Source organism: Zea mays, chromosome 4 (genome assembly GCF_902167145.1).
Source record: "Zea mays cultivar B73 chromosome 4, Zm-B73-REFERENCE-NAM-5.0, whole genome shotgun sequence".
NCBI lineage: Eukaryota > Viridiplantae > Streptophyta > Magnoliopsida > Poales > Poaceae > Zea > Zea mays.
Window position 1 is genome coordinate 92,089,975 of NC_050099.1, and position 16,032 is coordinate 92,106,006.

Below are 16,032 nucleotides of genomic sequence, written 5' to 3' on the forward strand. Positions count from 1 at the left end.
ATGTCGCACAAACCTGGTACTCTTCTCTCCGGCCAGGAACAATCACATCATGGCAGAAGCTAAAGGACATGCTGATCACCAGTTTCCAAGGGTTTCAGACGAAGCCGGTCACTGCTCAGGCTTTGTTCCAGTGCACGCAAGACCATGAAGAATACCTCCAAGCGTATATCCAAAGGTTCTTGCGTCTGAGAGCACAAGCGCCCACAGTGCCCAATGAAATTGTCATTGAGGCCATGATCAAAGGGCTTCGGCCAGGACCTACGACTCAATATTTTGCCAGGAAGCCACCTAAGACCCTGGAGAAGCTCCTTCAGAAGATGGATGAATACATCCGGGCTGATAATGATTTCCGCCAAAGAAGGGAAGAAGCCTACAGGTTTTCTGAAATGACTAGGGGCTTTGGAGGAAGAATCCACCCTAGGCATGTCAGATCAATCCATAGCTCTAGCCAAAGTGATGACAGAGGAAGCTAGCTTCAAAGGCCACAACACAACTCTCAATCCTCAGGGCAACAACAAAATTCTTTCAGGCCACCAACCCCAAGGGGCAGAGGCGACAAGGGCTTTGGAGGAAGGTACGGGGACGAGCCCAGAAAACTTTATTGCTTATTCTGTGGTGAAGACAAGGGCCACACTACAAGAACATGCTAGGTCACCATTCAGAAGCAAAAGGAGATTGCCGAAGCAGAGGCACGACAGAATCAGCCGAAGCAGGTCTTACATACTACTTCATGCTACTCTCCCTATGTACCAGAATACGTAGGTAATCAACATGCAGCTTCTATCGCTTCAGCAAGTCATTCACAAACTTCCTGGGCCCAGATCCTATTACCACCTCCATTGCCACCTACTCACACCCGAAGCCAGCAGCCAGAAGGGCACCAACATGCCCAACAACAGCGCGACTTCCGGGAGGAGTCCGAATCTCATACAGTCAACAACACTATGCCAGAATCGAAGCATATATACTGAGGAATATCCTACTTTTGATGTACCTTCATTTTTATGCCATTTTATTCTTTGAACGAGAAACAAGTAACGAAGGACTTAATTTCGATTTCTTGTAATAATTGTGCCTGCATCAATGAGTAAAATATATCTTCATCATAGACTTCCGAAGCTCGAAAGACGTTTCTAAGAAAGTGGAGTAAATTCCGAAGCTCCAAAGTCGTTCTTAAGGGATTGCAGAGCCAAAAATTACGATCCGAAGCTGCAAAAAGTCGTTCCTAAGGGAGCGCAGCGTAAGTTTTTTTGCTCAAAAGTCGTTCCTAAAGGAATGCAGAGCCAAATACCACCGAAATACAAGGTGAAGAAGCTCAAAAGTCGTTCCTAAGGGAGCGCAGCGTAATTTTTCTGCTCAAAAGTCGTTCCCAAAGGAATGCAGAGCCAAATACCACCAAAATATAAGGTGAAGAAGTTCAAAACTCATTCCTAAGGGGATGCAGAGCTTAAATGCCACCGAAATAGAAGGTGAAGAAGCTCAAAATTCGTTCCTAAGGGGATGCAGAGCTTAAAGACTCAAAAGACGTTCCTAAGGGGATGCAGAGTCTTGTGTATTCCAGTGTGGGCGCGTGTGTGTGTGTGTCTTCGGCATCATCATCATAGTGCATCATATCATAGCATCATTTCGCACAACATTACATCATACAACATATCGCATTAATAGCAAAAGGTGTAACACCCTAAAAAAATAAACCATTTTTATAATCCAAATATGGCGTGTCCTATGGATGATCGGAGGCCGTAGATGTATAGATCTCATCAAGATGATTCCGATCAATCACTAGTTTGCCTTGTTTGAAGTCCAGATGAGTCTTTTCGAGTGCCGATTGATCTGAAAGTTATTGCAGTTTGATTAGAAAGTTATTGCAGTTTGATTATAGCAGTTTTTCAGTCTCATAATTCTGTGCAGAATCTGTTCTCTTAAGATTTAGGCAATTTTATCTACAGAATTAAACTTTAGGATTGTAAAAGAAGTTGTAGACAATTTTATAAGCTTTCCAGATTGTTAAAGAGCGCATTCATATGAATTATGAAACTCCAGTTATGTTTGTTTTACTGTGGCTGTTCCTATTTGCCTGACAAAAATGAGCGGGTCTGTTCACTGGTGGGTTTCATATAGTAAATAGCCGAATTGGCTGTTCCAACTATGGAGACATTTGTAGAGGGATAAAAGTTCTTACTGCCAGCAGAATTTCATAATTTTTGGTTGAGTAGTTTCGTAGATATTGAATTTTGAAGTTAACTATGCTGCTGTCTGAAACAGATTCAGACATTTATCTTATCAGATGTTTTAGAACTTATAGATGGCAGAATTTAATTATCCATTGAATACTGAAGTTGTAGAGTATTTTGTGTATACACTCCTAGAGTATTTGTTTAATATCACCACTGTTATAATTTTAAAGATACAAAATTAACAAACAGTGCTGCTGCTGTTTGGCATGTGGTTCAGGGTGGGAGTCTTTCCACCGGGTCTTGGTTTCAAGTGTAGGAGCGATTTGTTGATTGTTGGCAAATGTTTGTGAAATATTTGTACTAAGTTTTATGCCCGCTAGCAGGTGGCTACACTCTGGATCATGCCTAGTACATCTTTCTTCCTCGATGAAGGCAAGTGAATGTAGCAGTGGTTTCTACCGTTTTGACTTGTTGTTTTTTTATCGCCTACACTCTAATATTCAGAATTATGGAATTCTTTCATAATTGAACTCTATGGTGATGCTTTACTTGATTGTATTATACTGATGCTCAATCATATATTGATGATGATTATGGTTCGAGTATGACCCATGAGATTAATTTACACCCGTGAAGGCAGATAAAGTATTATTTGAGGTTTGTATCGTATCTGAAGGCAGATGAAGTATTATTTGAGGTTTGTTTTGTATCTGAAGGAAGTGAAGTGTATTGATAAATGCAGCATGCCATATGCATTACATGATTCATTTGCATCTGAAGTTTGGTCGTGACCTATGGTCCGACCGTACCGGTACAACTTAGCATCGTACGTTGCCCGAGGAGGGGTACGATGCGGCTTCATACCCTTAGAGGTATGAAGGCAGAGGACATATGCATTGCATTTATATGCATTCATTGAAGTGATATTAGCAGATGATGTGGTTTTATACTCTCAGAGGTATGAGGGCAGATGACCTACACATTGCATTCCTATGCATACATTGAAGTGATATCTGCAGGTATTGTTGACGCAGGGAAGGGTTATACAACCTATTGTGGTTGTTCGACGAAATGAGATGGTATTGGTTATATTGGGACTATTGAGTTCTATATCTACAAGTATTTCTGATCTCAATTGTGATTCCTTTAAAATGTTGTTTAATTCAATTTGTGGTTTAAATATCTCGTCAAAACAATTTGCTTGCTGAGATGTATCATCTCACTCTTGCATTACTCAATGCAGGTACTTGATTCATGTTGGGAATGAGGGAAGTAGCAGCACGTTCACCTTCACTATTATAATAACGATGCCCAGTTGCAGCCATGATTTAATTAGAAACTCGATGACAAATGATGTTTATTTTTTCCTAGTCGTGTGCACTGGTTAATTTAGTTCATGTCGTTATGTTTAACTTTCATTTGCTAGCAGATTAATAATGCTTAGTATGTTTTTTTTCATGATATATGTTTATACACTGTTGCCCCTCGTTTATGCAATCTTTCAAAAGAGATGCTGCCGAAATTTTATATATGGATGTCAGATGTGTAGTTCAGTAGCATTCCGGGGTGTTTGTGGACCCCGGGGTGTTACAGTTGGTATCAAAGCATAGGCTTTAGATTCTTGGCAATTTGAAGATAAATTTGACACACTTGCACATATAGGAAGGGTATGAGTTCAAATATCTTTGATATATATTAGTGTCTTTGAAGTGCATATGACAATAATTTCACCCATCCCTATTCGTTTACGGTGATGTGGTATGTTGTTTATGACTTAATGCCTAATATGATTTATCTCTAAATCTTTATATTGTTTTATTAATGCGATTGATATCGCTGGTCTTTGGTAAGATTGAAGTTGTTATTATGCTTGTGATATACAAGTATGCCTATGTTGATTTCATCATGTTTTTCATGATTGAGTTTTATTGCAATAATATTGTTATATATGCTTGATTGAGGATGTTCCTAAGAGGAGTGTGAATTGCGTGTTTTGGGTTACAAGGTAACCATCAATTTGAATTAAAGTTGTTGAGTGGTTGGTGGATAGTTCCAACTATCTTTGCAAAGAATGATTGTTTATATCGAGAAACCAGTTCTGAAAGAAATGAATATTGGTACTTTTATATGAATTTTGGGGAAGTCTTTACATAGCCAGAATGGCTTACATGTCTCTCTTCTATTGTGTGTTTTAGTAGCATTCCGGGGTGTTTGTGGACCCCGGGGTGTTACAGTTGGAGGTGGTTTAAAGTGGTTGCATGTTAGTCATGCTAGTTGTAGAATAAATCTTTGTTTTTCTTGATCTATTGATTATGTATTAATACGTTGAGGATCAGATGGTTCTCTCCCTGATGCATGCTGGAGGATCCATTGTTGGACCACCTATCTATTGGTTTGAATGAAGTCATTGCCTAGCCTAGAGTTGGTTGTGTGTGGTTAGTCACCTATTCATAAATGATGTGGTTTTTTTACATCAACTTGAGATGTTTGTCAAATGTGTGAAGGATTACGGGGTTATCATTGACCTCGTATGTCTAGTACTTTGAGTGCATCGTATGATAGAATGAAATGTAAGTTTCTGAACTACAGTAGATGAAGACTTATATTATTTGTAGGTTAACCTTACTAGTTTGGTTATTTTTCTTAGTTGAGTTGTTGGATGAAGTATAGCGACATTGGTTAAGCAAGTATTGTGTTGTTGTTGTGCTATCAATGCTCTTTGTGGAGTTTTTGGCATTTCTTCGATGAAATGTGCCGCGCAGAATGTTATGGGCTTCTTGTCTGCTTTATTGCTCCATTAGTTCTGTAGAGTTTCTCCCTTTTGTGGGGTGCAAAGAATGTTAGATTACATGATTATCTTTTCATGATGGCAAGAACGGGGTTTAGGAAGATTAGGAGTTTTGTTTCAATAGAACTACTTGTTTTGTGGTGCTGTGAGGTGAGGTGTTTGATCTTTTTATACGTTCATCTGGTGTGGATGTTTTACCATTGAATTAAAATAAATTGTTGAAGTTGGTAAGGGTTGTGCCTAGTGCATATTACTCCTTCATAAAAGAGTGTCGTTTTAAGACATTGATGCTGATGTATGGCTGCATCCAAATTCGATGTTGTGAAATCGTAGTGTTGATCGCATCTATGACTTGCTTTGAGCTTCATTGCAGGTTGTTTCATGCTTGTTGTCAGGTTGTGTAGCTTCCTTAGACCATTAGTCCGAGGTAGAAGTTCTTGTGTTGATTAATACCAATAATGGACCCATGTTTTCAATGGTGGTGCTATTTGGGGTACCTTGGATGTTTTGCTTGGAGTGGTCGAATTCGAGGACGAATTCTTTTTAAGGGGGGTAGAATGTAACACCCTAAAAAATAAACCATTTTTATAATCCAAATATGGTATGTCCTATGGATGATCGGAGGCCGTAGATGTATAGATCTCATCAAGATGATTCCGATCAATCACTAGTTTGCCTTGTTTGAAGTCCAGATGAGTCTTTTCGAGTGCCGGTTGATCTGAGCCATTGGATATTAGGATTGTGGAAGTTTCCTTCTATTTATACCTCCCTAACCCTAGAATCCACGTCCTCCCACCCCTAGCAGCCGTCACCCTTTTGTGCCTTGCCCCAAGAGATGAGAGGAAGAAAAAAGAAGAGAAGAGAGGGGAGATGAGGGCATACCGTTGCTCATCATCGTCGTTCCTCTCCAAGAATTGGTTGGATTTCCTTTCCTCTCTCTCTTTTCTCCACTTGATGAATGCTTTCTCTTGTTTTGGATGAGTTTTAGGCCCTGAAATTAGTTTTTTTGGTTGGATTAGATGGGAGATTAGATTTTGATCTCGAAATTAGTTTCTGCAGGATGGCAGATTCAACAGTTTCTGTTCATGCCAGTTTTCCATGATCTTAGTGGCCTCAAAAAAATAAAACGTCTGTCTATGAGTCGTAGATAATTTGTATATCTTTCCGCGGCCGTGAAGAACACCTCAATTGGACATCAGATCAGAAAGTTATTGCAGTTTGATTATAGCAGTTTTTCAGTCTCATAATTCTGTGCAGAATCTGTTCTCTTAAGATTTAGGCAATTTTATCTACAGAATTAAACTTTAGGATTGTAAAAGAAGTTGTAGACAATTTTATAAGCTTTCCAGATTGTTAAAGAGCGCATTCATATGAATTATGAAACTCCAGTTATGTTTGTTTTACTGTGGCTGTTCCTATTTGCCTGACAAAAATGAGCGGGTCTGTTCACTGGTGGGTTTCATATAGTAAATAGCCGAATTGGCTGTTCCAACTATGGAGACATTTGTAGAGGGATAAAAGTTCTTACTGCCAGCAGAATTTCATAATTTTTGGTTGAGTAGTTTCGTAGATATTGAATTTTGAAGTTAACTATGCTGCTGTCTGAAACAGATTCAGACATTTATCTTATCAGATGTTTTAGAACTTATAGATGGCAGAATTTAATTATCCATTGAATACTGAAGTTGTAGAGTATTTTGTGTATACACTCCTAGAGTATTTGTTTAATATCACCACTGTTATAATTTTAAAGATACAAAATTAACAAACAGTGCTGCTGCTGTTTGGCATGTGGTTCAGGGTGGGAGTCTTTCCACTGGGTCTTGGTTTCAAGTGTAGGAGCGATTTGTTGATTGTTGGCAAATGTTTGTGAAATATTTGTACTAAGTTTTATGCCCGCTAGCAGGTGGCTACACTCCGGATCATGCCTAGTACATCTTTCTTCCTCGATGAAGGCAAGTGAATGTAGCAGTGGTTTCTACCGTTTTGACTTGTTGTTTTTTTATCGCCTACACTCTAATATTCAGAATTATGGAATTCTTTCATAATTGAACTCTATGGTGATGCTTTACTTGATTGTATTATACTAATGCTCAATCATATATTGATGATGATTATGGTTCGAGTATGACCCATGAGATTAATTTACACCCGTGAAGGCAGATAAAGTATTATTTGAGGTTTGTATTGTATCTGAAGGCAGATGAAGTATTATTTGAGGTTTGTTTTGTATCTGAAGGAAGTGAAGTGTATTGATAAATGCAGCATGCCATATGCATTACATGATTCATTTGCATCTGAAGTTTGGTCGTGACCTATGGTCCGACCCTACCGGTACAACTTAGCATCGTACATTGCCCGAGGAGGGGTACGATGCGGCTTCATACCCTTAGACGTATGAAGGCAGAGAACATATGCATTGCATTTATATGCATTCATTGAAGTGATATTAGCAGATGATGTGGTTTTATACTCTCAGAGGTATGAGGGCAGATGACCTACACATTGCATTCCTATGCATACATTGAAGTGATACCTGCAGGTATTGTTGACGCAGGGAAGGGTTATACAACCTATTGTGGTTGTTCGAGGAAATGAGATGGTATTGGTTATATTGGGACTATTGAGTTCTATATCTACAAGTATTTCTGATCTCAATTGTGATTCCTTTAAAATGTTGTTTAATTCAATTTGTGGTTTAAATATCTCGTCAAAACAATTTGCTTGCTGAGATGTATCATCTCACTCTTGCATTACTCAATGCAGGTACTTGATTCATGTTGGGAATGAGGGAAGTAGCAGCACGTTCACCTTCACTATTATAATAACGATGCCCAGTTGCAGCCATGATTTAATTAGAAACTCGATGACAAATGATGTTTGTTTTTTCCTAGTCGTGTGCACTGGTTAATTTAGTTCATGTCGTTATGTTTAACTTTCCTTTGCTAGCAGATTAATAATGCTTAGTATGTTTTTTTTCATGATATATGTTTATACACTGTTGCCCCTCGTTTATGCAATCTTTCAAAAGAGATGCTGCCGAAATTTTATATATGGATGTCAGATGTGTAGTTCAGTAGCATTCTGGGGTGTTTGTGGACCCCGGGGTGTTACAAAAGGATTGGACACGATGTAAATTTTCGGCAATACTTTGTTAAATGAAAGTGTGCTGAGGCACGAAGCAAACTTCGAGAAACGCAATTGTATCAGACTGGCTATAGAAGGGGCATCTTTCTTTACGAAGCATGAAAAGAAGCATCTTCCTTGGATTTTCGAAGCTCCTCAACATTTTCTCTAGCCTATTTTTCGATCATTCACTAATTTCTTGGCTAGCCTTGGCAACTGCAAAATTTTCATTGGCTTTGGTAAGTTTTTTCAGGTCTTCAACCTCGGCTTTATGAGCTTCGGCCTAGGCGTTGTATTTTGCCTCATATTCCTTCACTTTATTCACCAATGAAATTAGAATTTTGTCCTTCTCCAGGGCTTCATTTCTTAGCTGAATTACGTCTAATCGAAGGTTGCCAAGAGCTATCGTGCAACTTTCATCCTCTGCATTCTTTTGCGCCCTCAAGGCGTTGCTCAGAATTAAGCCCTGCGAAAAAGAAGGATAAAGGTTTAGCATGAGAATAAAACTTCACTCCTAAGTACTTAAACTTTAAGTTTACAATTTCTATACCTTCAGGCTGTTGTATGCAAGGCTGTCCGCGAGGTCATCCTTCGACATGGAGGAAAGGCCAACCTCGAGCTTCAGAAATCCCATACTTTTAGCCATCTCCCAGCAGACAGCTATCTCTTTGTTGTCTGGGAGACAGTATAAGAAATCATCTTCGTCTATACCATTGAACACCAAGGCCCCTTTTGGGTATTTCAGTTTTTAGGCGTAATGATTGGCCTCTGCAATCTCTCCTTCAGATAACCTCTTTCCTGAAGCATGACGAATAATAAAATCAAGATTCTCGGACAGAGCTTCGGGACCAGGAGATTTAGCTTCTTCAGTTATTTCTTTCTCCGTAGTTATGCCAAACCCTGGAGATTCTTGTTCAGCCTCTTCCTCAGTTGCAGCGGGTTTTGTCTTAGCAGACACTGAGGGCACAACTTCGACTTCAGCCTCAGCCATAACAGCTTTGGCGACTTTCTTCGCGGGGGCAGGAGATAATGCCTTTGTGGTTTCTATGACAGCGTCTAGCACGTTGGCCATTCTCCTTCTCTTGGGAGTTGCGGCGGGAGCCTTTGTCACCTTCGGGAATTCTGCCTCGGCCGGTGGGCTCAGAATTTTTGGCAGCATCACTATTTTTTCCAACTCTGGCTCTTTGGCCACAACATCTTTGGCTTCGGCTGGCTCGACTATAGGCACCTTCGGCACTATAGTCAATTCCCCAGCGCTCTGAGCGGTGGGAGCAGCCGGTTCCGCCTCGGCAGCGGAAGATGTCTCCTCACCAAATTTTGGCACTATGGCCGTTTCAATATATCTGGGCCTGTGGGTCAAAACTTTGATTTTCTTACCCTTCGGCACAGCAGAAATGGCTGAAGCGGCAGGTTTCCTCTTTTTTCCTGGCTATCGCAGGGGATAGCAATAATCAGGATATATAAAACCGATCGCATCGAAAACTCTGTTTAATCTTTTCTTGCTCCGACCTCCGAAGACTGAGGACAAAGCATCATCTTCGGCCCTGGTATATGCCCCAAGCAACTCGTCGCTAGTAGCCTCAATGCATTTCAACCAATCGTCATTCGGTTCGTCAAAATTTTCTCTGTATCTGAAGGTATATTTCAATCGAACTAATCCACCTTCGCTGGACCTAGCAACAGTCTCCTTCGGCATCTCCCAGCTATCCACAAGCGACCACACTCTATAGGCTATGTGCTTTTGGATTATGTCTCTTGTGCCAATGAAAGCACAGACATTACTGAAAGCCTTTTGACATGCTTCAGCATCATTTTCAATCGCCACCCTCAGCCTTCGAAGGCCAAAGCGATACCAGATGAGACGTTGGATAATCTCCTTAATGTCCTCCCTCTCAATCAGATCATTCTTGACATAAAACCATTCCTCCATTCAGGCCCCAGGCCATCTTTTCCAAAATGTTGGAACCGGGTAGCTTGCATTGGGACGAGCAATAAATCCATAACAACCGAAGTTGTTGTGATACTGTTCTTTGCCAGTAGCCTTCGTCTCGTATAATAGTTCGTGCATATTGCAGAAGCACTTTGCGCTCGGTTCCAGCCCTTGGCTTCTTACAGCCTAAACAAACATCCCCATCCTAATTATAGCTTTGGGAGTAATTTGATGAAGAAAGATTTAGAATATCTTCAACACTTCAACCACAAATTTGCTCAACGGGAACCGAAGTCCTGCCTTCAAAAAGCTTCGGTAAACAACAACTTCATTTTCTTCAGGAGTAGTGGCGGTGCTGTCTCCTCCAACCCTCAGAATAGACATATCACGAAAGTACCTTCCCCTCATGGCATCAACCTGACTTTGTTTAATGGTCGACTTTCCGAAGATAGTATGGCTTGGCCGCCAGGGTCGATCTTTGGAATCTTCATCTCCACTTTCCACATCAAAATCATCACTGTCATCAGAATCTTGAGACAAATCCTCCATTATCTCCTTGGTAATATTCTCTGTATTAGTTTTTGCCTTAGATTCATAAAACCCAGCAATAAAAGGGTCCACAACCTTATTCTCCTTGGCCACCTTCGTCACCTCAGACACCTTCTTCTCCTCAGACATTTCTTCAAAACTTTAGTGTTTCACGAAGCTGGAAAGTCAAGCAAGAGCTGTCAACAAGAGAATTAAAATTTGAGAAAACAGCGCAAGCAACAGAAATGGCATACCAAATGCCGCTGATGAGGGTTTCTATTTATAAGCCTAGTGCATTGCAACTTGGCGGGCCCCATTTGTCATTGACTTTCGCTATTCTAGCGAAGGGAAGGTGTTTTTTCGGACCTTCGGCTTAAGGCCTTCGTTCACATTGCAGTCTGAATTTGTTATATATAAGAACAAACTAATACTACGAGGGGCTAGTGTTGAGGGCCTTCGTCTTCCGAAGGTCCTCAAAAACACAACTAACATGTTTTCCAAGTATAATATACTGTCATAGGTACCTTCGGATTTGAGATGAAGGTGCACACGGTATGAAAGGCGTGGCCTGGAAGAAGGATGAATCAATTCCGAAGCTATGAATGGAGAAGCTTCGGCTTAACAGTGGAAAATGAAACCGACCTAAAGGGGAAAAGGCTGTCTAGTCCTTGATAGATTACTCTTTAGGCAATAGTAAATGTCAAGGATATGGATGTAATTTCACACAGGCTGTGTCCTGCGCCTATAAATAGATGAACAATAACACCATACTGTTCACGCTGACTTGTATTCACTCGCACGTCACTCTTGGATTCTTACCTTCTGTCAAGCCGAAGGTATCAATGTAATTCAATGTCGTTAATGTCTATTCATGGTTATTCAAGGAGAATATATATAATCTAATGATTTAATATGATTATTCGTATTCTTTATATGTAACGCATGCTCCTGCTTTCCATTACATATTGAGATGATGAAGGTATGTCCTTCATGACCTTCGTCTGAAGATCATTATATCCTAAAGGAGATAATGCTTCGGAGGACGAAGGCCTTTAACCATTAACATTTGTGTTGCCTTGTTCTTAACTCGTAGCATTTGAGAACAAGTCCCCAACAATACTATTGAGTCCATAACTCTGAGTCTTTCGGTTTCAGGGCCGATGATACTATTGAGTCCACAGCTCTGCACGTGCTGACGACTTTCTGTGGATTTCACCCCTTGGAGCTATGAACCCACCCCATTGGCTTGTTCCCCGGTAAAAAGGAGGATGACCCAATATGGAAGGATCGGGTTGAGCATGCCAAGGATATGTGGGCTCTCTACCCCGGGCACACCGCTCACTTGACGGTTCGGTGCATGAGTGCCCTGTATCGTCTGCAAGCCTTGCGAGGTGAGGCGATGTCCCAACTTATGGGCCTAGTGGAGTTTACCAAGATCACCCTAGATAACTAGGAGGACCTTGTGGTAGACTTGTCCACTGAGCTGGTGGAGAAGGATCTCTTGGTGGAGCAGATGGCCAATCACATACAAGAGCTCGAGGATCAAGTGGAAGCCAGGGAGAATACTATCGAGGTTCTGGAAGATCAGCTCCAGACCACCCAACAACAGCTTGAGGAAGCCAACGAACATTTGGATCTGCACCATCAAGAGATTGAGGACATGGAGGCAGAAGGGGCTGATGAGGACGTAGATATCGAGGGATGAGAGGAGCCGGAGCCTGCATCTAGCTTAGACACTGCTGGCTCAGAAAGACCACCTTCCCCCGAGTCTAGTGTTGCCTCGTTTGCTCATTAGATTCCCGAGTTAGGATAGAAGTGTGCAGCAGTATAACTCCTCGAAACTAGCTTAGCTTTTGCACCTTGGAGGTACTAGGCTAGAGAGTTGAGTATTTTGGGCACTGCTGTAACCGTTGGAAACTCTTTTGGCAAGATGAATGATGGATGATTTTTATTTTAAGTTTATAAATGAAATTATATCCTGTTGGTACCAGTTGTGAAAGGCGAGGCAAACTTGGGTCCTTGCAAACCCCGCTGTTTAAAGTTCTTTTATCATATGCAATCACAGATTTCAAGTATGATAATAAGAACCTCCTAAACTTCAGATGGCAGGAAGAGCGCGCTGTGGACAGAACGAGCGCATTCCTCCACCACCACCGCAACCTCCTACCATGTAGGAGCTAATGGCTCAGCAGAATGAGATTCTGCGGTAGCTCGCTCAGCGTCAGCCACCACCTCAGCACTACAGTGGTGGTGATCACCACCAGCGTGCCCCGGCAGCGGCCACCTACCAGGAGTTTCTCAGTACTCAGCCGTCGTTGTTCACTCGGGTAGAAGATCCACTCGATGCTGATGTTTGGCTCAGGGTGGTGGAATCAAAGTTCCCACTGCTTAATGGAGATTGCTCAGATGTGGCCAAAGTCCGTTTCGCCGCCCAGCAGCTTCGTGGGCCCGCTCGGACATGGTGGGACTATTTCCTCGCTATGTAGCCGGCTGACCACGTGGTTGAGTGGGGAGAGTTTAAAGCAGCATTCCGAGGGCATCACATACCAGCAGGCATCATGGACCGCAAGCTCAATGAGTTTCTGGCACTCACAGAGGGAAGTTGTACCGTGTTGCAGTACGCCTAAGCTTTCAATGACCTGTGTCAGTATGCAGGCTACCATGCTGACACTGATGAGAAGAAGAGAGACAGATTCAGGAGGGGCCTCAGCACTAAGCTATGTGACCATCTCAACACAGCCAGGGCCAACAGCTACAATGAGTTGGTCAACATAGCCATCCCTTAGGAGGATTGTATCACAACCCGCCAGACAGAGAAGAAGAGAAAGACCCCTATGGCAGGACCATCAGCACAGCCTCAGCGCTTCAGGATTGTGTCCGACACTCAGAACAGATGACCTCAGCAGCAGCAGGGGCGATGGGTGATCTGACCACAGCAGCATCAGCAGCAGGCACCCAACCGCTCCCAATTTCCTGCTCAGAGGAACAACAACCAGCCATAGCAGTAGTACCGTCAGAGCAATGATAACTGGTGTTTCACTTGTGGCAGCACCAGACATTATGCCATGAATTGTCCTAGAAACCAGCAGAGGCAGGGTCAGAATGTAAATTAGAACCAAGGCAAGAGGCAGAGGGTGCAAGTGAGGCAGGGCAGGCTGAACTTCACCACATTGGCTAACATTCCGGAGGGAGCACCCATCATGACTGGTATCTTTTCCGTTTTGAATTACCCTACAGTCATTCTTTTTGATTCTGGTGCATCACACGGTTTCATCAGCGCAAAATTTAGTACCAAATGTTAGCTAACCTTTTACCACACAAATGGGGGCATTACGATTGCAACACTGGGAGGCAGAGTTGCCACCTATCAACTCAACTGACGCGTGCCAATAAAATCGGGTAGTCTTATTTTTAAAACCACCCTCCTGATCATGGGATTGAAGAGCATGGATATCATCTTGGGAACTGACTGGTTATCACGACATCATGCATTAATTGATGTTGCAGCAAGAGCCATTGAAATACACTCACCTTTTTGTGGAGAAATCACATTGTACTTGCCAAACTAGGGTTGTACCCATTCTTGTGCACTCACCATGATAGAGTCGCCCGTAGAGAGGATTCCAGTTGTCTGTGAGTACCCTGATGTTTTCCTAGACGAATTGCCATTGATGCCACCCGATAGAGATATAGAATTCGCCATCGAATTGCAACCAGGGACCACACCTATTTCTAAAAGGCCATATAGGATGCCTCTAGCAGAGTTGGCAGAACTAAAGAAGCAGTTACAAGAGTTGTTGGACAAGGGGTTCATTCGCCCAAGTACTTCACCATGGGATGTCCAGCCTTGTTCGTAAAGAAGAAGGATGAGAGTCTGAGACTGTGTGTTGATTACCGCCCTCTCAATGCGGTGACTATTAAAAACAAGTATCCTTGGCCTCGCATTGATGTTTTGTTTGATCAGTTGGTCGGAGCCAAGGTGTTTTCCAAAATAGACCTTCGCTCTAGCTACCACCAGATCAAGATCAGGGCCAATGATATTTCGAAGACGACTTTCTCCACCAGATACGGACTTTATGAGTATTTGGTGATGTCATTCGGACTGACAAATGCTCCGGCATACTTCATGTATTTGATGAATTCAGTATTTATGCCAGAGTTGGACAAATTTGTGGTGGTTTTCATTGATGATATTCTGGTGTATTCAAGAAATGATGACGAGCATGCTATGCATTTGCACATAGTACTTCAGCGACTGCGTGATCATCACTTGTATGCCAAACTCTCCAAATGCGATTTGTGGCTAAGGGAGATCAAGTTCTTAGGTCACACCATATCGCAGGATGGGATAGCGGTTGATCCTGAGAAAGTACAAGAAGTGATAGATTGGAAGCCTCCTACCACCGTGCGACAGATTCGGAGATTTCTGGGATTGGCAAGATACTATCGGCGGTGTTGGGGGCCTTCATCTTCCGAAGGTCCTCAAAAACACGACTAACATATTTTCCAAGTATAATATACTGTCACAGGAACCTTCGGCATTGAGATGAAGGTGCGCACGGTATGAAAGGCACGATCTGGGAGAAGGATGAACCAGTTCCAAAGCTACGGATGGAGAAGCTTCGGCTTAGCGGTGGAAAATGAAACCGACCTAAAGAGGAAAAGGTTGTCTAGTCCTTGATAGATTACCCTTAGTCAATAATAAATGTCAAGGGCATGGATGTAATTTTACACAGGCTGCGTCCTGTGCCTATAAATAGATGAACAGTAACACCGTACTGTTCACGCTGACTTTTATTCACTCGCACGTCACACTTGGATTCTTACCTTCTCTAAAGCCGAAGGTACAAATGTAATTCGTTATCGTTAATGTTTATTCATGGTTATTTAATAAGAATACAAATAATATAATGATTTAAGATGATTATTGGTATTCTTTATATGTAATTTATGCTTCTGTTTTCTATTACATACTGAGATGATGAAGGTATGCCCTTCATGACCTTCGTCTGAAGATCATTATCTCTCTGAGGGAGATAAAGTTTCGGAGGACGAAGGCCCTTAACCATTAATATTTGTGTTGCCTTGTTCTTAACTCATAGCATTTGAGAACAACTCCCAAACATTGGCGCCCACCTCCGGTGAACTCATTCAACCACCTTCGGCAAGCTGTGACCTTCGTCATGCCGCCGAAGAAAGCTTCAGCGCCGGGGGCTACATTGCAGCCACTAGACGTCAACCAAGAAACACTACGTGAAGCTAGAAGCCAAAAAAGGAAGGCTACAAGTCCAACGCCTCAGGAGGAGGAGTTGGACCAAGAAATAAGGGACCTCGAAGCCATCCATCAATAGGTCCAGAGGAAGAAGGAGAAGATGCTTCGTCTTTCCGATCTTCAGAAGAAGATCGATGAGGCTGCTGAGGAAATGCGTCATCTCACTCAAGATGACCAGGATCGAAGACCTCAACGTAGAGCGCTTCATCAG